Source organism: Glycine max, chromosome 9 (assembly GCF_000004515.6).
Source record: "Glycine max cultivar Williams 82 chromosome 9, Glycine_max_v4.0, whole genome shotgun sequence".
Classification (NCBI taxonomy): domain Eukaryota; kingdom Viridiplantae; phylum Streptophyta; class Magnoliopsida; order Fabales; family Fabaceae; genus Glycine; species Glycine max.
This window is the reverse complement of record NC_038245.2, coordinates 26,139,856-26,161,523: the sequence shown is the minus strand read 5'-3', so window position 1 is coordinate 26,161,523 and position 21,668 is coordinate 26,139,856. Positions and strand designations below refer to the sequence as shown.

The window sequence follows — 21,668 nt, the reverse complement described above, 5'->3', positions numbered from 1 at the left end:
TTAATGAAACATTGGGCTTAATCCGGATTTTGGTTATGGACTTGAAGAGGGCAAATTAAGCAGCGCTTACCTTAGTTAATTAGGAAATTTCGCAATTTTATTTTATGTTGTTCAGTGTTTATTTCGTTTTGGGCCAGAGTATTGTAATAGGGCCCAGTGACTTTGAGTGACTCTTTTTAAATAGCAGCCTTGGGATTCGTGCAAGGCATTCTGTTATGCTATTCATTATTCAGAGCTTTTGTTTTAGGGTTTACGTTTTCTGCTTTGATGCTACTGTTCACGTAATGCAATTTTACGTTTTCTACTTCTAATTACAATTTTGTTCTTGCTTCTTCTTCTACTCTCATTTACGTTTCTGTTTCGTCTACATTTCTGTTCATTTACATTTTTGTTCATTTACGTTTCTGCTTCATGTTTCATTTGCGTTTTCTGTTTGAATCCATGGAAGGCTAGATTTTCTGGTGTTGTTTCCTTTTGAGGACGAAGCCCAACTCTCTTTGAGGTTTCGCTTGTAATGTGGTTTCCTGGCAGTTTTCCCTTCACCAGTTATCCCAAATTCGTGAATATTAATCAGTGCACACTTCGTGTTCGATTAATTGCCTCTGAGCCTAATTTGCGTTCATGCTTAATGGACGAAGGGCTAACTGGTGTATGTGGTGCCTAATCACGTATTGAAAACCCTAAGTTGATTTTCGCTTAGTAAATTGAAATAGGGTTGGATTAAGTGGTTGACTGTTAGGGACAAATTCTCCATAACCCAGGATAAGAGAATGGCTTCTGGATCAGAGGAAACAACCCGTTTTTAATATTAGTAGTTTCGTATTCCAGTTTACTTGTTCTGCTCTTTAATCACAAAACAAGCAAACCCCCCCCCCCCCCCAATCGTTACTGTTACTGCAAGTATATTATGAACATTTGGTTTGTCACTGCTCGTTGGGAAACGACCTAGGATCACTTCCTAGTTACTGCATTTTCATGTTTATTTGATTCGGGTACGGCCTCGATCAAATTTGGCACCGTTGCCGGGGAGCAGTGTCCAAAGGTTCATAATAGCTAGCTAGTGTGTGTGTTTAATCCTTTCGTGTTTTATGATTAATTGTTAGTATTGTGTTAGTATGTGTGTTAGTGTTGTTTAGTGTCCTGGTATTTTGTTTAGTGTGTGTTCTGTTTCAGTTTTCCCATTAAGCGTTTCCCCTGTTTCAGTCTTGGGTGTTTTGCTGTGAATAGTGTTTTGTGACGGACTTAGCGACCACTTTTGCTTGCGGCAAAACAGAGTAGTAGTAGAAATCAATTAGAGACGGATTTTAACGACCACCCATGTTGAATTATTTGTGATTTTTTGTTTTAGTAGCTAGGGTTGTTATTTTTGGCTGAATTTTTTGTGGTAACTTCTTTTAATCCATATTTTGTGGGAAAAATAGCTAGAGCCTTTAGTTTGGTCAGATTTGAAAGTTCCAAAAAAGTAGCAAATTTTGTGTTTGTCAAAAATTCAAACGGCCATAACTTTTGCTCCGGTTATCAGAATCGCAATTATTATATATGCATTTGGGGTAGAAAAAAATTTCCTACGCTGTGGTAGCTGACCATAGGCCGGCTGAGATCTCCATCGTCCAAAAAAAGCGATTCTGTCAAAAGTTTTTTATTTTTCAAGTTTTATTCACTTATTTTACTTAACCTACCATTTTTAGCTTTCATAGTTATACTTTGCATTTTTGTCTGAAATTTTTTGTGCTATCTTCTCATCATTTTATAAGGTTGCTCACAAAATTTCAAGTCATTTGGATATCATTTGAGGGTAGCTGTAGTTCAAACCTACACCTTTATTTACATGACAAGGCAACTAGATGTGTGCATGCTGAATGTAGTGTATGACTAGAGGCAATCCATCTGACTTACAACCCTTTGATCCTGAGATAGATAGGACATTTCATAGATTAGTTAGGCATCATTTTATACCTTTTGATCATTCTGAGCATTCCATTACTGGTGAATCTGTGCATTCTGTTATTGGTGATTTTGAACATCCTGATCTTGAGCATTATAATTTTGAGCATTCTGATTCTGAGCATTCTGATTTTGAACATTCTGAGAACATGGCACAACCTCCACCCCGTGAGAGGACTCTAAGGGAAATGGCTGCACCTGATTTCACCTACGAAAGCTTGTGCATCCAATACCCTGATGAGGATGTCCCATATGTTCTTAAAACTGGACTGATTCATTTGCTTCCAAAGTTTCATGGCCTTGCAGGTGAAGACCCGCACAAACATTTGAAGGAATTTCATATTGTCTGCTCCACCATGAAACCCCCAGATGTCCAGGAGGATCACATATTTCTGAAGGCTTTTCCTCATTCTCTGGAGGGAGTGGCAAAGGACTGGCTGTATTACCTTGCTCCAAGGTCCATCACGAGCTGGGATGACCTTAAGAGAGTATTCTTAGAAAAAAATTTCCCTGCTTCCAGGACCACAGCCATTAGGAAAGATATCTCAGGTATTAGACAACTCAGTGGAGAGAGCCTGTATGAGTACTGGGAGCGATTTAAAAAACTGTGTGCCAGTTGCCCTCACCATCAGATTTCGGAGCAGCTTCTTCTCCAATATTTTTATGAAGAACTCAGTAATATGGAGAGAAGTATGATAGATGCTGCCAGTGGTGGAGCCCTTGGAAACATGACTCCTGCTGAAGCCAGAAATTTAATTGAGAAGATGGCTTCCAACTCTCAGCAGTTTAGCGCCAGAAATGATGCCATAGTCATTAGAGGAGTGCATGAGGTAGCTACAAACTCAGCTGCATCATCTGAGACTAAGAAGCTTGAAGGCAAACTGGATGCATTGGTTAACTTGGTAACCCAGCTGGCCTTGAATCAGAAATCTGTACCTGTTGCAAGGGTTTGTGTTTGTGCTACTTTGCTGACCACCATACAGACCTTTGCCCTTCCATGCAGCAACCTGGAGCGATTGAGCAGCCTGAAGCTTATGCTGCAAATATTTACAATAGACCTCCTCAACCTCAGCAGCAAAATCAACCACAGCAGAACAATTATGACCTCTCCAGCAACAGATACAACCCTGGATGGAGGAATCACCCTAACCTCAGATGGTCCAGCCCTCAGCAACAACAACAGCAGCCTGCTCCTTCCTTCCAAAATGTTGCTGGCCCAAGCAGACCATACATTCCTCCACCAATCCAACAACAGCAACAACCCCAGAAACAACCAACAGTTGAGGCCCCTCCAGAACCTTCCCTCAAAGAACTTGTGAGGCAAATGACTATGCAGAACATGCAGTTTCAGCAAGAGACCAGAGCCTCCATTCAGAGCTTAACCAATCAGATGGGACAATTGGCTACCCAATTGAATCAACAACAGTCCCAGAATTCTGACAAGCTGCCTTCTCAAGCTGTCCAAAATCCCAAAAATGTCAGTGCCATTTCATTGAGGTCGGGAAAGCAGTGTCAAGGACCTCAACCCGTAGCACCTTCCTCATCTGAAAATGAACCTGCCAAACTTCACTCTACTCTAGAAAAAGGTGATGACAAAAATTTACCTAACAATTTTTGTGCAGGTGAATCTTCTTCCACAGGTAATTCTAATTTGCAGAAGCAACACATTCCCCCTCTTCCATTCCCTCCAAGAGCAATTTCCAACAAAAAAATGGAAGAGGCAGAGAAAGAGATCTTGGACACGTTTAGAAAAGTAGAGGTAAACATACCTCTGTTGGATGCAATAAAGCAAATTCCAAGATATGCCAAATTCTTGAAGGAGTTGTGCACTAATAAGCGGAAGCTTAAAGGAAGTGAACGGATTAGCATGGGCAGAAATGTCTCCACATTGATTGGTAAATTTGTTCCTCAAATTCCTGAAAAATGCAAAGATCCAGGTACATTCAGCATACCTTGTATTATAGGGAATAGTAAGTTTGACAATGCCATGCTAGATTTAGGAGCTTCTGTTAGTGTTATGCCTCTGTCTATTTTTAATTCTCTATCTCTAGGTCCCTTGCAGTCAACTGATGTGGTAATTCATTTAGCTAATAGAAGTGTTGCCTACCCTGTTGGTTTCATAGAAGATGTCTTAGTTAGAGTTGGTGAACTGATTTTCCCTGTTGATTTTTATATTTTGAATATGGAAGATGGATTTTCTCAAGGATCAGTTCCCATCATTCTAGGCAGACCCTTTATGAAAACTGCTAGAACTAAGATAGATGTTTATGCAGGCACACTATCCATGGAGTTTGGTGATATAACTGTTCATTTTAATATTATGGATGCTATGAAATACCCATCTAAAGATCTTTCTGTATTTCGTGCTGAAATAATTGACCATGTTGTTGATGAATACATGACTGATCTTTATTCTAATCTGCATGTCTCTCACTCTTCATGCATTGAGTCTGAAATTGTACTTGATCATGTGTTTGAATTTGATGCTGAGAGTGAATTTGAGAGTGAATCTGAGAGTGATATTGATTGCATGTCTGGTGGTGGTGTTTTACCTCTTGAGATTGATTTTATAGAGTCAGATAGGACTAACCATGTTTCAGGAAGTACACATACCTCTGACTTTCTTTATGAGGTAAAGGCTGAGAAACCATCTCCTTCTACCACTGTCCAGCTGACCACACCAGAATTGAAGCCTCTGCCATCAAATTTAAAATACGCTTACTTGGATGATAGCAAAAGTTTTCCAGTGATTATATCTGCCTCCCTTGCTGATGAGCAAGAGGAGAAGTTGTTGTCAGTTCTCAAGAAGCATAAGAAGGCTATAGGCTAGACCTTGGCAGACATTCCTGGTATTAGCCCATCCACATGTATGCATCGAATAAATTTAGAGGATGGAGCTAAACCAGTAAGACAGCCATAGAGAAGACTCAACCCGGTGATTCTTGATGTAGTGAAGAAGGAGATAACCAAGCTTTTGCAAGCTGGAATCATTTATCCTATCTCCGACAGCCAATGGGTGAGTCCCGTCCAGGTAGTCCCGAAGAAGACCGGCCTCACAATGATCAAAAATGAGAAGGAGGAGCTAATTCCTACTCGGGTGCAAAACAGTTGGAGAGTCTGCATTGACTATAGGAGGCTGAACCAGGTTACCAAAAAGGACAATTTTCCCCTGTCATTCATTGACCAGATGCTTGAACGCCTGGCAGGTAAATCCCACTACTGTTTCCTTGATGGTTTTTCTGGTTATATGCAAATTACTATTGCTCCTGAGGATCAGGAAAAGACCACATTCACCTGCCCCTTCGGCACTTTTGCCTATAGGAGGATGCCTTTCGGCCTGTGCAATGCCCCTGGTACCTTCCAACGGTGCATGATTAGTATTTTCAGTGATTTTTTAGAAAATTGCATAGAGGTGTTTATGGATGATTTCACTGTATATGGATCCTCTTTTGATGGTTGTTTGAATAGTTTGGAAAAAGTTTTGAATAGATGCATTGAAACTAACCTTGTTCTAAATTTTGAAAAATGTCATTTTATGGTTGAGCAAGGTATAGTTTTAGGCCACATTATTTCCAATAAGGGTATTGAAGTAGATCCTGCTAAAATTTCTGTTATTTCACAATTGCCTTACCCCTCTTGTGTGCGAGAGGTGCGATCTTTTCTTGGTCATGCAGGATTCTACAGGCGCTTTATAAGGGATTTTAGCAAAGTAGCCCTTCCATTGTCGAACTTGTTACAAAAGGAGGTGGAGTTTGACTTTAATGGCAGATGCAAAGAGGCTTTTGATTGCCTCAAAAGAGCGCTGACTACCACCCCCATCATCCAGGCACCCGACTGGACAGCCCCTTTTGAGCTTATGTGTGATGCATCAAATTATGCATTGGGGGCTGTCCTTGCTCAGAAAATTGATAAATTGCCCAGGGTGATATATTATGCTTCTAGGACTTTAGATGCTGCCCAAGCGAATTATACTACTACTGAGAAAGAGCTTCTAGCCATAGTTTTTGCTCTTGAAAAATTTCGATCTTATTTGCTTGGTACCCGCATTATTGTTTATACTGACCATGCAGCTCTAAAGTACTTGTTGAAGAAGGCTGATTCTAAGCCTAGGTTGATCCGATGGATGCTCTGGCTCCAAGAGTTTGACTTGGAGATCCGTGATAGGAGCGGAGCACAAAATCTAGTTGTTGATCATTTGAGTCGGATCGAACGTGTATCTGATGCAGATTCACCTATTCGGGATGATTTCCCAGATGATCATTTGTATATACTGTATAGTATTTCTGACTCTCTTTCTACTCCCTGGTTTGCTAATATTGTCAATTATTTAGTTGCTTCTGTTTTTCCTCCCTTAGCATCTAAGGCCCAAAAAAATAAAATTAAAAGTGATGCTAAACATTTTATTTGGGATGACCCCTACTTGTGGAAATTGTGCAGTGATCAGGTCATTAGACGGTGCATTCCAGATCATGAGACTGACTCAGTCCTGCAATTCTGTCATTCTTCCGCACCGGGAGGTCATCTGGGTGTTCAAAGGACAGCTCGCAAAGTGCTTGATTGTGGTTTTTATTGGCCCACCATCTTTAAAGATGCGTGGAAGATCTGCAGCACTTGTGAGCAGTGTTAGAGAGCAGTAAATACACTTACATGGCGACAACAAATGCCTCAGCAACCTATGCTATTCTGTGAGGTGTTTGATGTCTGGGGTATAGATTTCATGGGTCCTTTTCCTGTCTCTTTCGGTTATGTTTACATTCTCCTTGCAGTTGACTATGTTTCAAAATGGGTGGAAGCCAAGCCCACTAGAACTAATGATGCTAAAGTTGTCGCAGACTTTGTCAGGTCTAATCTGTTTTGCAGGTTTAGAGTACCTAAAGCAATTGTTAGTGATCATGGAACCAATTTTTGCAACAGAACAATGCATTCCCTGCTTAAAAAGTACGGGGTGGTACACAGGGTATCCACACCATACCACCCCCAGACCAATGGACAGGCAGAAATTTCTAACCGGGAAATCAAGCGAATTTTAGAGAAGATTGTGCAGCCAAGCAGGAAAGATTGGATTACCAGGCTTGATGATGCTCTCTGGGCACTTCGGACTGCCTACAAAGCACCCATAGGAATGTCTCCTTATCGGGTTGTCTTTGGAAAGGCATGCCATCTTCCAGTGGAAATTGAGCACAAAGCTTACTGGGCAGTGAAGACTTGCAACTTCTCTATGGATCAAGTTGGTGAGGAAAGAAAGTTGCAACTGAGTGAGTTAGATGAAATCCGCCTAGAAGCCTACGAGAATGCCAAGTTCTACAAACAAAAGACCAAGAAGTTCCATGATAGCATGATAGTTAAAAAAGACTTCGTGGTTGGGCAAAAAGTGTTATTGTATAATTCTAGGCTTGGACTCATGAGTGGTAAGTTGAGGTCTAAGTGGATTGGTCCTTTTGTTGTTACTAATGTTTTTCCTTATGGTACAGTTGAGATCAAAAGCGACTCCACAAACAAGAGCTTCAAGGTCAACAGACATCGACTTAAGCCATTCCTCACGAACCCTTCTTTAGTGGACGTAGTGGTGGAAGAGACTTCCTTACTCCACCCTACTCTTCCTCCACCATGACTTAGGGAGTTTTTCTTTTCCTATCTCCTTCTTTGCTTTTATTACACTTGTCCGATTCTATTTGATGATTTAATTGTTTTTAATCTTTTAATTGTGCTACATTGAGGACAATGTGTTGTTTAAGTATGGGGGGGGGGGGGGGGAGTGTTCTTTGGTTTTGCTAGTGTTGTTGGTTTTGTTAATTTGTTAGTTGTGTTAATTTGTTAATGTTGTTAGTTTCGTCAGATTTTTAGTTTAATATTTTGGGTCAATTTTGTGTGCATGTACGACTTTACATGTTTTTCTTTGAATTATAGGATATGTTCAAGAAATGGGTAATTGTTTTGAAAATAAAAGTTCTTGACATTTTGTGACTTGAAATCCTTGATTCTTCTCTACATGTCATGATAGTTTTGAAAGCTCAATTTGAAAGTGATGAGTTTACCTTTGTGACAATTTGAGCCATCCATCATCATAATCATTTGGTGTGTTTTGCCCCATTTACTGCTTGCACAATAGCCTTGGCTTGATTCTTGTTGATGCGTCCTAATTCACATGCATATTTGGAAATGATTGAGGCAATTTTGTTCTTATAAGCTTCTAGCCAAATGGACTTACCTTGAATTAATTCCTTTGATAGCCCTTTTGAGCCTTGTTTCCCTTTCCTTGTTTTGAAGCTCACTACAAGCCTTAAGTGAAAGACCATGATATCACCATATCCTTAAGGAATTTTGGAGCTTTGGAATTGTTTTGGGAATAAGTGTGGGGGGGTTTTTGTTTCATTGGATAACTTGTTTTGTTGGCTATACTTCATGATGTATTTTGGGCAATACTTGATGTACATTTTATATTGGTTAAATGTTGGACATGCTGAATGAAATGCTGTTTCTCAAAGGATATAGAGTAAAAAAAAATCGAAAATGAAAAAAAAAAAGCAATAAAGTTGAGTGAATAAGATCTTAAATGGCAAAAGAATGATGAGACTCTTGGTTCTACTCTTTATGTTTAAATTTTATCTTTACTTCTTTTTATTTTCTTATTATGCACTTATTCCCCATTGTTCCTCTATTCCTTTGGGATTTAGCCACTTATTCCATATTTTTCCATACCTTGTCCTTGGCCCCATTACAATCTTAAAAGACCTTTTGATCCTCATGTGCTTGTGTTTATGGGTTGATTGTCAATTTTAGAATCTTGCCAAGTTTATGTGGTGTTTGTTTTCATGGGTGCTTTGAGGGTAAATAGTAGCCTAGACACTTGAGAGATAGAGTGTATATCTTGTGAGGCTTTATCACTTTTCATTCTTGAGCTGATTAACTATTTTGCCATGATTGGGTTGCTTGGATGATTTTCATGAATGTCTTGACTTTTCAGATCTCCTTATGTTAGATGTTACCCATTACTTTCATTCCTTGATGTTCATTGAGAAATATGTGAATGTTTTCGTTTGTCTCTCTCTGATATCCTTGGATTTTGTTCTTTGTTTCATTTTGCCCAGGAGTGCAAAAGGCTAAGTATGGGGGGTTTTGATGTGCCATCATTTTCTTCTATTTTCTAAACCCTTTTTGTACCATTTTAATTACTGATTGGTCTTAATTGTCAATTAATCAGGCAGTTTTATTATTTGGGCTCATTTAGCTAATTTGATGTTTTAAATCTAATTTCAGGAATTAATGAAACATTGGGCTTAATCCGGATTTTGGTTATGGACTTGAAGAGGGCAAATTAAGCAGCGCTTACCTTAGTTAATTAGGAAATTTCGCAATTTTATTTTATGTTGTTCAGTGTTTATTTCGTTTTGGGCCAGAGTATTGTAATAGGGCCCAGTGACTTGGAGTGACTCTTTTTAAATAGTAGCCTTGGGATTCGTGCAACGCATTCTGTTATGCTATTCATTATTCAGAGCTTTTGTTTTAGGGTTTACGTTTTCTGCTTTGATGCTACTGTTCACGTAATGCAATTTTACGTTTTCTACTTCTAATTACAATTTCGTTCTTGCTTCTTCTTCTACTCTCATTTACGTTTCTGTTTCGTCTACATTTCTGTTCATTTACGTTTTTGTTCATTTACGTTTCTGCTTCATGTTTCATTTGCGTTTTCTGTTTGAATCCATGGAAGGCTAGATTTTCTGGTGTTGTTTCCTTTTGAGGACGAAGCCCAACTCTCTTTGAGGTTTCGCTTGTAATGTGGTTTCCTGGCAGTTTTCCCTTCACCAGTTATCCCAAATTCGTGAATATGAATCAGTGCACGCTTCGTGTTTGATTAATTGCCTCTGAGCCTAATTTGCGTTCATGCTTAATGGACGAAGGGCTAACTGGTGTATGTGGTGCCTAATCATGTATTGAAAACCCTAAGTTGATTTTCGCTTAGTAAATTGAAATAGGGTTGGATTAAGTGGTTGACTGTTAGGGACAAATTCTCTATAACCCAGGATAAGAGAATGGCTTCTGGATCAGAGGAAACAACCCGTTTTTAATATTAGTAGTTTCGTATTCCAGTTTACTTATTCTGCTCTTTAATCACAAAACAAACAAACCCCCCCCCCCAATCATTACTGTTACTGCAAGTATATTATGAACATTTGGTTTGTCACTGCTCGTTGGGAAACGACCTAGGATCACTTCCTAGTTACTGCATTTTCATGTTTATTTGATTCGGGTACGGCCTCGATCACTGCTGCTCTATTTAGTGCTTCTTGTATGCGAGGTAATTCTTCAGCAGGGAATTTAGCTCCATTAGATTTGGAGATTGAAGCTACTTGCAAGAGAAACAACGTAGAAAGGAAGAGAAAAGCTTTGCAAGAGAGGACAGCACAACCAAGTTCGGAGGGAGCTCATTTGTCTGAATCATCTTCTGGATTTCCAGAAGACTTGAGGGAATCCGAAGTTGGTGTGTTTGAAGCACATATCATGGCGGAAGATCAACCACAAAGGGTGACTCTTGAGGACTACTCTAGCTCTACCGTGCCGCAATTTTTTACAAGCATTGCACGACCGGAAGTCCAAGCTCACAACATCACATATCCTCATTCCTTGATCCAGCTGTGTCAAGGAAATTTGTTTCATGGTTTGTCGAATGAAGACCCTTACACACACCTTGCTACATACATAGAAATCTGCAATACAGTGAAAATTGCAGGGGTGTCGGAAGATGCAGTGAGACTAAGCTTGTTTTCATTCTTTTTGGCCGGAGAAGCAAATAGGTGGCTGCATTCTTTCAAAGGGAACAACTTGAAGACATGGGAAGAGGTAGTAGAGAAATTTCTAAAGAAGTACTTCCCAGAATCAAAGACAGCTGAAGGCAAGGCAGCTATTTCTCATTCCATCAGTTTCCAGATGAATCCTTGAGTGAAGCACTTGAAAGATTTCGTAGCTTGCTGTGGAAGACACCAACTCATGGATTCTCCGAGCCTATTTAGTTAAATATTTTCATTGATGGTTTGAGCCCGCAGTCCAAGCAATTATTGGATGCTTCTACTGAAGGAAAGATAAATTGAAGACTCTTGAAGAAGCAATGGAACTTATTGAGAATATGGGTGCTAGTGATCATGCTATTTTGCGTGATAGAACTCATGTTCTTACAAAGAGAAGCCTGTTAGAGCTTTCTTCACAAGATGCAATTTTGGCACAAAATAAGCTGCTAGCAAAGCAGCTTGAATCACTTACAGAGACACTTAGTAAGTTGCCAACTCAGTTACAAGTGGCTCAACCTTTCCATTCAGCAGTTATGCAGGTTGGAGGTTGCAGTATATGTGGAGGACCGCATGAATCTGGTTGTTGCATACCCCTGGATGATGTTGCAAAAGAAGTGAATTATATGGGGAACCAGAACAGACAAGGATTCCATGCAGGCGGTTTTTCAGGTTACCAACAAGGGAGAAATTTCAATTCAAATTAGGGGCAAGGATGGAGATCTCATCCAAGGAATCAGTTCAATAAAGACCAAGGAGGACAATCCACTAAACCTCAGAATCAGGGGCCTAACATGTATGAAAGGACCACCAAGCAGGAAGAGACCTTGGCTCAGTTCATGCAAGTTTCAATGTCCAACCACAAGAGCACTGAGTCAGCTATCAAGAACCTGGAGATCCAAGTGGGACAGCTAGCCAAGCAAATAGCTGAGAATTCTTCTGGAGGTTTTGGAGCTAATACAGAAAAAATCCCAAAGAAGAATGTAAGGTTGTCATGACCAAAAGCAAGAGGGAGACCATGGTGGAAGATGAGAGGAGGATTAGTGATGATAAGGAGTTAGTAGCTGATGGAGAAAAAGAAAAAGAAGAAGATCAGATGAAGGAGAAAAAAAATAAAGGATGAGGAGGAAGAAGAAAAAAATGAAAAAAAAATAGAGAAAATGAGGAAGAGAAAAAAAACTAAGTTGGCCAAAGAAAAGAAGAAGGAGATTGTTCCATGCATAAGGAATGAAGCACCATACCCTTTGGTGCCATCCAAGAAAGACAAGGAACAACACTTTCCTCGTTTCCTTGATATCTTCAAGAAATTGGAGATAACTATCCCATTTGGAGAAGCCTTGCAACAAATGTCGCTCTACTACAAATTTCTTAAAGATCTACTGACCAAGAAGGGAAAATATATCCACAGTGATAATATTGTGATGGAGGGAAATTGCAGTGCTGTTATCCAGAGAATCTTTCCACCAAAATACAAGGATCCAGGGAGTGTCACAATCCCTTGCTCAATTGGTGTTGTGTCAATTGGAAAAGCCCTTATTGACTTAAGGGCCAACATTAACTTGATGCCTCTATCCATGTGTAGAAGGATTGGAGAGCTGGAAATCATGCCAACAAGAATGACATTGCAGTTGGCAGATCGATCAATTATAAGGCCATATGGCGTGGTGGAAGACATTTTGGTCAAAGTGTGTCAATTTACTTTTCCTGCAGATTTCGTAATCATGGACATCGAAGAGTGATCGAGGCCGTACCCGAATCAAATAAACATTAAAAATGCAGTATCTAGGAAGTGATCCTAGGTCGTCTCCCAACGAGCAATGGTCAACCAAACGTTCATAACAGATAGTAATAAAACAATAATGAATTGGGGGGGTTGTTTGTTTTTGTAAATTAAACAGCGAATAAATTTGAATTAGAAAATATCAAAATTAAAACACGTTGCTTCCCCTTGATTCACAAGCAAGTCTCTTATCCTAGGTTACGAGAATTTATCCTTTATCAGTTCAACCACTTAATCCAACCCTAAATTAAATTACTAAGTGAAATTTAACATAAGGCATTCATTATGTGATTAAGCAACACATACACCAATTAATCATGAACGACCATTAAGCATGAACGTAAATTAAGCGCAGAGACAATTAATCAAGCACTAAGCATGCATGGACTAATAGCAACAAATACAGAATAATTAGTGAAGAGGAGAAACTGATCAGAATTTAATAGTAATAATAGAACCTCAAAGAGAGTTGTGCTTGATCCTCCAGAGAAAACAACGCTGGAGACTTAGCCTTCCATTAATCAATAGAAAACAAAATTGTGGTAGAAACGAAAACTAGAATTATTCTCCAAAATGAAAAAGAAACTAAAACGAATTGAGAGTAGCACTCTAAAACTAAAACGAAAAAGCGAGAGAGGAGAGGAGAGAGAGAAGAAGAGAGCCTAAACTAGAACCCCGGTGCTGTTATATATTTTTCAGCCCCAAAGCTTTACAAATCTGTTTTAAATCCAAGTCCATAAATAAAATAAAATCTAGATAAGATAAGATAAGATAAGATCTAGATGAAATAATATCTAGATGAGATCAAATCTAAATAATATCAAGATAAGATAAAATTTGGTAGAATAAAATAGTCTGCTCTCTTCAAGTCCAAGCCCAATTCTAGATTCAAGCCCAAGCCCAATTCTGGATTCAAGCCCAATTGCTTATAATTCTCCTGAAATTAAATTAAAAACAAAATTAATCCAGTAGGCTCAAATGATAAAACTGCATAATTAATTTGACAATTAAGGCTAATCAGTAATTAAAATGATGACACATCAAATCCCCTCACACTTAGCCTTTTGCACTCCTGGGCAAAAAAAAAAAAAACAAAGCAAGGGACAAATTCAGAGACATTAAAGAGAAACAAACATACACAACAACAATTACATATTTCTCAATGAATATCAAGGAATGAAAAAAAATGGGTAACATCTAACATGAAGAGATCCAAAGAGTCAAGACATTCGTGAAAATCATCCAAGCAACCCAATCATGGCAAAATAGTTAATCAGCTCAAGAATGAAAAGTGAAAGTCTCACAAGATATACACTTTATCTCTCAAGTGTCTAGGCTACTATTTAGCCTCAAAGCACCCATGAAAACCAACACCACATAAACTTGGCAAGATTCTAAAATTGACAATCAACCTATAAACACAAGCACATGAGGATCAAAAGGTCTTTTAAGGTTGTAATGGGGCCAAGGACAAGGTAGGGAAAAATATGGAATAAGTAGCTAAATCCCAAAGGAATAGAGGAGCAATGGGGAATAAGTACATATTAAGAAAAAATAAGAAAACCTAAAGAAAAAATTTAAACGCAAAGAGTAGAGCCAAGAGTCTCATCATTCCTTTTCCATTTATGATCTTATTCACTCAACTTTATTGCTTTTCTTTTTCTTTTTTCGAATTGATTCAACTATTTTTTTTTTTTTGTTGCATTGTAGCATTTGAGAAATAGCATATCATTCAGCATGTCCAACATTTAACCAGTATACAATGTACATCAAGTATGGCCCAAAATACATCATGAAGCATAGCCAACGAAATATGTTATCCAACAAAACCCCCCACACTTATTCCCAAAACAATTCCGAAGCTCTAAAATTCCTTAAGGTTAAGGTGAGATCATGGTTTTTCACTTAAGGCTTGTAATGAGCTTCAAAACAAAGAAACGGAAACATAGGCTCAAAGGGCTATCAAAGGGATTAATTCAAGATAAGTCCATTTGGCTAGAGGCTTATAAGAACAAAATTGCCTAAATCATTTCCAAATATGCATGTGAATTAGGAAGCATCAACAAGAATCAAGCCAAGGCTATTGTGCAAGCAATCAATGGGCCAAAACACACCAAATGATTATGACGATGGCTCAAATTCTCACAAAGGTAAACTTATCACTTCCAAATTGAGCTTTCAAAACTATCATGACATGTAGAGGAAAAACAAGGACTTCAAATCACAAAATGTCAAGCGACTTTTATTTTCAAAACAATTACCCATTACTTGAACATATCCTATAATTCAAAGAAAAATATGCAAAGTTGTACATGCAAACAGAATTGACCTAAAATATTAAACTAGAAACCCAACAAAACTAACAAAATTAACAAATTTAACACAACTAACAAAATTAACAAAACTAACAAAACTAGCAAAACCAAAGAACACTCCCCCCATACTTAAACAACACATTGTCCTCAATGTAGCACAAGTAAAAGATTAAAAGTAATTAAACCATCAAATAGAATCGGACAAATGTAATAAAAGTAAAGAAGGAGATAGGAAAAGAAAAACTCCCTAAGTCATGGTGGAGGAAGAGTAGGGTGGAGTAAGGAAGTCTCTTCCACCACTACGTCCACTAACGAAGGGTTTGTGAGGAACGGCTTAAGTCGGTGTCCATTGACCTTGAAGCTCTTGTTTGTGGAGTCGCTTTTGATCTCAACTGTACCATAAGGAAAAACATTAGTAACAACAAAAGGACCAAAATCCACTTAGACCTCAACTTACCACTCATGAGTCCAAGCCTAGAATTATACAATAACACTTTTTGCCCAACCATGAAGTCCTTCTTAATTATCATGCTATCATGGAACTTCTTGGTCTTTTCTTTGTAGAACTTGGCATTCTCATACACTTCTAGGAGGATTTCATCTAACTCACTCAGTTGCAACTTTCTTTCCTCACCAGCTTGATCCATAGAGAAGTTGCAGGTCTTCACTGCCCAGTATGCTTTATACTCAATCTCCACTGGAAGATGACATGCCTTTCCAAAGACAACCCGATAAGGAGACATTCCTATGGGTGCTTTGTAGGTAGTCCGATGTGCCCAAAGAGCATCATCAAGCCTGATACTCCAATCTTTCCTGCTTGGCTGCACAATCTTCTCTAAAATTCTCTTGATCTCCCTGTTAGAAATTTCTGTCTGTCCATTGGTTTGGGGGTGGTATGGTGTGTATACCCTGTGTACAACCCCGTATTTTTTAGGCAAGGCATGCATTGATTTGTTGCAAAAATAGGTTCCTTGATCACTAACGATTGATTTAGGTACTCCAAACCTACAAAATAGATTAGATCTGACAAAATCTGCAACAACCTTAGCATCATTAGTTCTAGTGGGCTTGGCTTCCACCCATTTTGAAACATAATCAACTGCAAGGAGAATGTAAACATAACCAAAAGAGACAGGAAAAGGGCCCATGAAATCTATGCCCCAGACATCAAACACCTCATAGAATAGCATAGGTTGCTGAGGCATTTATTGTCGCCATGTAAGTGCACTTCCTTCTCTCTGACACTGCTCACAAGTGCTACAAATCTTCCACGCATCTTTAAAGATGGTGGGCCAATAAAAGCCATAGTCAAGCACTTTGCGAGCTGTCCTTTGAACACCCAAATGACCTCCTGGTGCGGAAGAATGACAGAACTGCAGGACTGAGTAAGTCTCATGATCTGGAATGCATCGTCTAAGGACCTGATCACTGCACAATTTCCACAAGTAGGGGTCATCCCAAATAAAATGCTTAGCATCACTTTTAATTTTATCTTTTTGAGCCTTAGATGCCAAGGGAGGAAAAACAGAAGCAACTAAATAATTGACAATGTTAGCAAACCAGGGAGTAGAAAGAGAATCGGAAATACTATACAATATATACAAATGATCATCCGGGAAATCATCCCGAATGGGTGAATCCTCATCAGACACACGTTCGATCTGACTCAAATGATCAACAACTAAATTTTGTGCTCCACTCCTATCACGGATCTCCAAGTCAAACTCTTGAAGCCAGAGCATCCATCGGACCAATCTAGGCTTTGAATCAGCCTTCTTCAACAAGTACTTTAGAGTTGCAAGGTCAGTATAAACAATAGTGCAAGTACCAAGCAAATAAGAACGAAATTTTTCAAGAGCAAAAACTATGGCTAGTAGCTCTTTCTCAGTAGTAGTATAATTCGCTTGGGCAACATCTAAAGTCCTCGAAGCATAATATATCACCCTAGGAAATTTATCAATTTTCTGAGCAAGGACAGCCCCCAATGCATAATTTGATGCATCACACATAAGCTCAAAAGGGGTTGTCCAATCGGGTGCCTGGATGATGGGGGTGGTAGTCAGTGCTCTTTTGCGGCAATCAAAAGCCTCTTTGCATTTATCATTATAGTTAAACTTCACCTCCTTTTGCAACAAGTTGGATAGTGGAAGGGCTACATTGCTAAAATCTCTTATAAAGCGCCTGTAGAATCCTGCATGACCAAGAAAAGATCGCACCTCTTGCACGCAATAGGGGTAAGGCAATTATGAAATAACAGAAATTTTTGCAGGATCTACTTCAATGCCCTTATTGGAAATAATGTGGCCTAAAACTATACCTTGCTCAACCATAAAATGACATTTTTCAAAATTTAGAACAAGGTTAGTTTCAATGCATCTATTCAAAACCTTTTCCAGACTATCCAGACAAACATCAAAAGAGGATCCAAATATAGTGAAATCATCCATAAACACCTCTATGCAATTTTCTAAAAAATCACTGAAAATACTGATCATACACCGCTGGAAGGTACCAATGGCATTGCACAGGCCGAAAGGCATCCTCCTATAGGCAAAAGTGCCGAAGGGGCAGGTGAATGTAGTCTTTTCTTGATCCTCAGGAGCAATAGTGATTTGCATATAACCAAAAAAACTATCAAGGAAACAATAGTGAGATTTACCTGCCAGGCGTTCAAGCATCTGGTCAATGAATGGCAGGGGAAAATGGTCCTTTTTGGTAACCTGGTTCAGCCTCCTATAGTCGATGCAGACTCTCCAACTATCCTGCACCCGAGTAGGAATCAACTCCTCCTTCTCATTTTTTATGACGATGAGGCTGGTTTTCTTCGGGACTACCTGGACGGGACTCACCCATTGGCTGTCAGAGATAGGATAAATGATTCCAACTTGCAAAAGCTTGGTTACCTCCTTCTTTACTACATCAAGAATCACCGGGTTGAGTCTTCTCTGTGGTTGTCTTACTGGTTTAGCCCCATCCTCTAAATTTATCCGATGCATACATGTGGATGAGCTAATACCAGGAATGTCTGCTAGGGTCCAACCTATAGCCTTCTTATGCTTCTTGAGAACTGATAACAGCTTCTCCTCTTGTTCATCAGCAAGGGAGGCAGATATAATTACTGGAAAACTTTTGCTATCATCCAAGTAAGCATATTTTAAATTTGATGGCAGAGGCTTCAATTCTGGTGTGGGCGGCTGGATAATGGTAGAAAGAGATGGTTTCTCAGCCTGTACCTCATAAAGAAAGTCAGAGGTATGTGTACTTCCTGAAACATGGTTAGTTCTATCTGACTCTAGAAAATCAATCTCAAGAGGTAAATCATCACCAGACATGTAATCATTATCAATTTCAGATTCACTCTCAGCATCAAATTCAGACATATGATCAAGTACAAATTCAGATTCAATGCATGAAGAGTGACAAGCATGCAGGTTAGAATGAAGATCAGTCATGTATTCATCAACAATATGGTCAATTATTTCAACACAAAATACAGAAAGATCTTCAGATGGGTGTTTCATAGCATCAAGAATATTAAAATGAACAGTTATATCACCGAACTCCATGGATAGTGTGCCTGCATAAACATCTATCATAGTTCTAGCAGTTTTCATAAAAGGTCTGCCTAGAATGATGGGAACTGATCCTTGAGAAAATCCTTCCTCTATATTCAAAATATAAAAATCAATAGGGAAAATCAGTTCACCAACTCTAACTAAAACATCCTCTATGAAACCAGCAGGATAGGCAACACTTCTATTAGCTAAATGAATCACCACACCAGTTGACTGCAAAGGACCAAGAGATAGAGAATTAAAAATAGACAGAGGCATAACACTAACAGAAGCTCCTAAATCTAGCATGGCATTGTCAAACTTACTGTTCCCTATAATACAAGGTATGGAGAATGTACTTAGATCTTTACATTTTTCAGGGATTTGGAGAACATATTTACCAATCAATGCGGAGATATTTCTACCCATACTAATTCTTTCACTTCCTTTAAGCTTCCGCTTATTAGTGCACAACTCCTTCAAGAATTTAGCATATCTTGGGATTTGCTTTATTGCATCCAGCAGAGGTATGTTTACCTCTACTTTTCTAAATGTTTCCAAGATCTCCTTCTCTGCCTCTTCCATTTTTTGTTGGAAATTTCTCTTGGAGGGAATGGAAGAGGGATATGCTGCTTCTGTAAATCAGAATTACCAGTGGAAGATTCACCTGCATAGAAATTGTTAGGTAACTTACTCTTTAAATTTTTGTCATCATCTTTTTCTGGAGTAGACTGAGGTTGGGCAGGTTCATTTGCGGATGAGGAAGATGTTGTTGGTTGAGGTTCTTGACACTGCTTTCCCGACCTCAATGCAATTACACTCATAATTTTGGGATTTTGGACAGATTGAGAAGGTAATCATTCAAAATTCTGGGACTGTTGTTGATTTAACTGTGTAGTCAATTGTCCCATCTGATTAGTTAAGCTCTGAATGGAGGCTCTGGTCTCTTGTTGAAACTGCATGTTTTGCATAGTCATTTGCCTCACAAGTTCTTCAAGGGAAGGTTGTGAGGGGCCTCAACTGTTTGCTGTTTCTAGGGCTGTTGTTGCTTTTGTTGTTGTTGTTGTTGTTGCTGCTGGATTGGTGAAGGAACGTATGGTCTGCTTGGGCTAGCAGCATTCTGAAAATAAGGTTGTTGTTGTTGTTGTTGTTGTGAAGGACTCGACCATCTAAGGTTGGGATGATTCCTCCACCCGGGATTGTACCTGTTACTGGAGAGGTCATAATTGTTCTGTTGTGGCTAATTTTGCTGCTGAGATTGAGGAGGTCTATTGTAGATGTTTGCAGCATAAGCATCAGGTTGTTCAATTGCTTCAGATTGCTACACAGAAGGGCAAAGGTCTATGTGGTGATCGGCAGAGGAGCATAAACCACAAAGTCTTGTGACAGGTACAGACTTCTGATTCAAGGCCAGCTGGGTTACCAGGTTAACCAAGGCATCTAGTTTACCCTCAAGCTTCTTAGTTTCAGCTGATGAAGATGAATTCGTGGCTACTTCATGCACTCCTCTAATGACAATAGCATCATTTCTGGCACTAAACTGTTGGGAGTTGGAAGCCATCTTCTCAAATAAATTTCTGGCTTCAACAGGGATCATGTCTCCAAGGGCTCCACCACTGGCAGCATCAATCATACTTCTCTCCATGTTACTGAGTCCTTCATAAAAATATTGGAGAAGAAGCTGCTCAGAAATCTGGTGGTGAGGGCAACTAGCACATAGTTTTTTAAATCTCTCCTAATATTCATATAGGCTCTCTTCACTAAGTTGCCTAATGCCTGAAATATCCTTTCTGATGGTCGTGGTCTTGGAAGCAGGGAAATTTTTTTTCTAAGAATACTCTTTTGAGGTCATCCCAGCTCGTGATGGACCTTGGAGCAAGGTAATATAGCCAGTCATTTGCCACTCCCTCTAAAGAATGAGGAAAAGCCTTCAGAAATATGTGATCCTCCTGAACATCTGAGGGTTTCATGGTGGAGTAGACAATATTGAATTCTTTCATATGTTTGTGCGGGTCTTCACCTGCAAGGCCATGAAACTTTGGAAGCAAATGGATCAGTCCAGTTTTAAGAACATATGGGACATCCTCATCAGGGTATTGGATGCACAAGCTTTCGTAGGTGAAATCAGGTGCAGCCATTTCCCTTAGAGTCCTCTCACGGGGTGGAGGTTGGGCCATGTTCTCAGAATGTTTTTCAAAATTATACTACTCAAAATCAGGATGTTCAAAATCACCAATAATAGAATGCACAGACTCACCAGTAACAGAATGCTCAAGATGCTCAAAAGGTATAAAATGATGTCTAACTAATCTATGAAATGTCCTATCTATCTCAGGATCAAAGGGTTGTAAGTCAGATGGGTTGCCTCTAGTCATGCACTACATTCAGCATGCACAACTAGTTGTCTTCTTATTTAAGTAACAGTGTAGGTTTGAACTACAACTACCATCAAATGATATCGAAATAACTTGAAATTTTGTGAGCAACACCCTAAAATCATGAAAAGATAGCACAAAAGTTATTCTGATACCTGGTTCTTTTGAAATTTTGCTAGCTATAGACCTCAGTCGGCCTTTGGCCCACTACCATGGTATGGGAAATTTTTTTCTACCCCAAATACATATATAATAATAGTCATTCTGATACATGGAGCCAAAGTTATGGTCGTTTGAAGTTTTGATAAACACAAGTTCTCAAATTTTTTTGAATCTCTCAAATCTGGCCACAACAAGTGTTCCTGGTATTTTTCACACAAAATATGAGTCAAAAGAACCTACCACACCAAAATTCAGCCAAAAATAACAACCCTAACTATCAAAACAAAAATCGCCAATTAAATTGTCAGTAGTAGTCACTAATTCAGTCACTAATGGATTTGCACTACTACCCTGTTTTCCAGGTCAGCAAAAGTGGTCGCTAAATCCGTTGCAAAGCACTATTCACAACAAAACACAAAAACTGAAACAGGGGAAGCGCTGAACAGAAAAACTAAAACAAAACACCACACTAAACAAAATAACAAGACACTAACACAACACTAACACAACATGAAAGCATAAAACAACTAAACATAAAACAAGAATCACTAGCTATTATGAACCTTTGGACACTGCTCCCCGGCAACGGCGCCAAATTTGATCGAGGTCGTATCCGAATCAAATAAACATTAAAAATGCAGTATCTAGGAAGTGATCCTAGGTCGTCTCCCAACGAGCAATGGTCAACCAAACATTCATAACATATAGTAATAAAATAGTAACAAATTGGGGGGGGGGGGGGGTTGTTTGTTTTTGTA

General features: G+C 39.1%; 2 non-coding genes across 2 annotated transcripts; one reads left to right on the top strand and one right to left on the bottom strand.

Moving 5' to 3' along the window:
• Positions 1-2,471: 2,471 nt before the first annotated feature.
• Positions 2,472-2,578, bottom strand: LOC112997976 (small nucleolar RNA R71). The gene has a single exon (XR_003263023.1). It is a non-coding gene; the product is annotated as a small nucleolar RNA R71 (small nucleolar RNA).
• A 17,486-nt stretch (positions 2,579-20,064) lies between these two features.
• LOC112997943 (small nucleolar RNA R71) lies at positions 20,065-20,171 on the top strand. The gene has a single exon (XR_003262992.1). It is a non-coding gene; the product is annotated as a small nucleolar RNA R71 (small nucleolar RNA).
• The last annotated feature ends 1,497 nt before the right edge of the window (positions 20,172-21,668 follow it).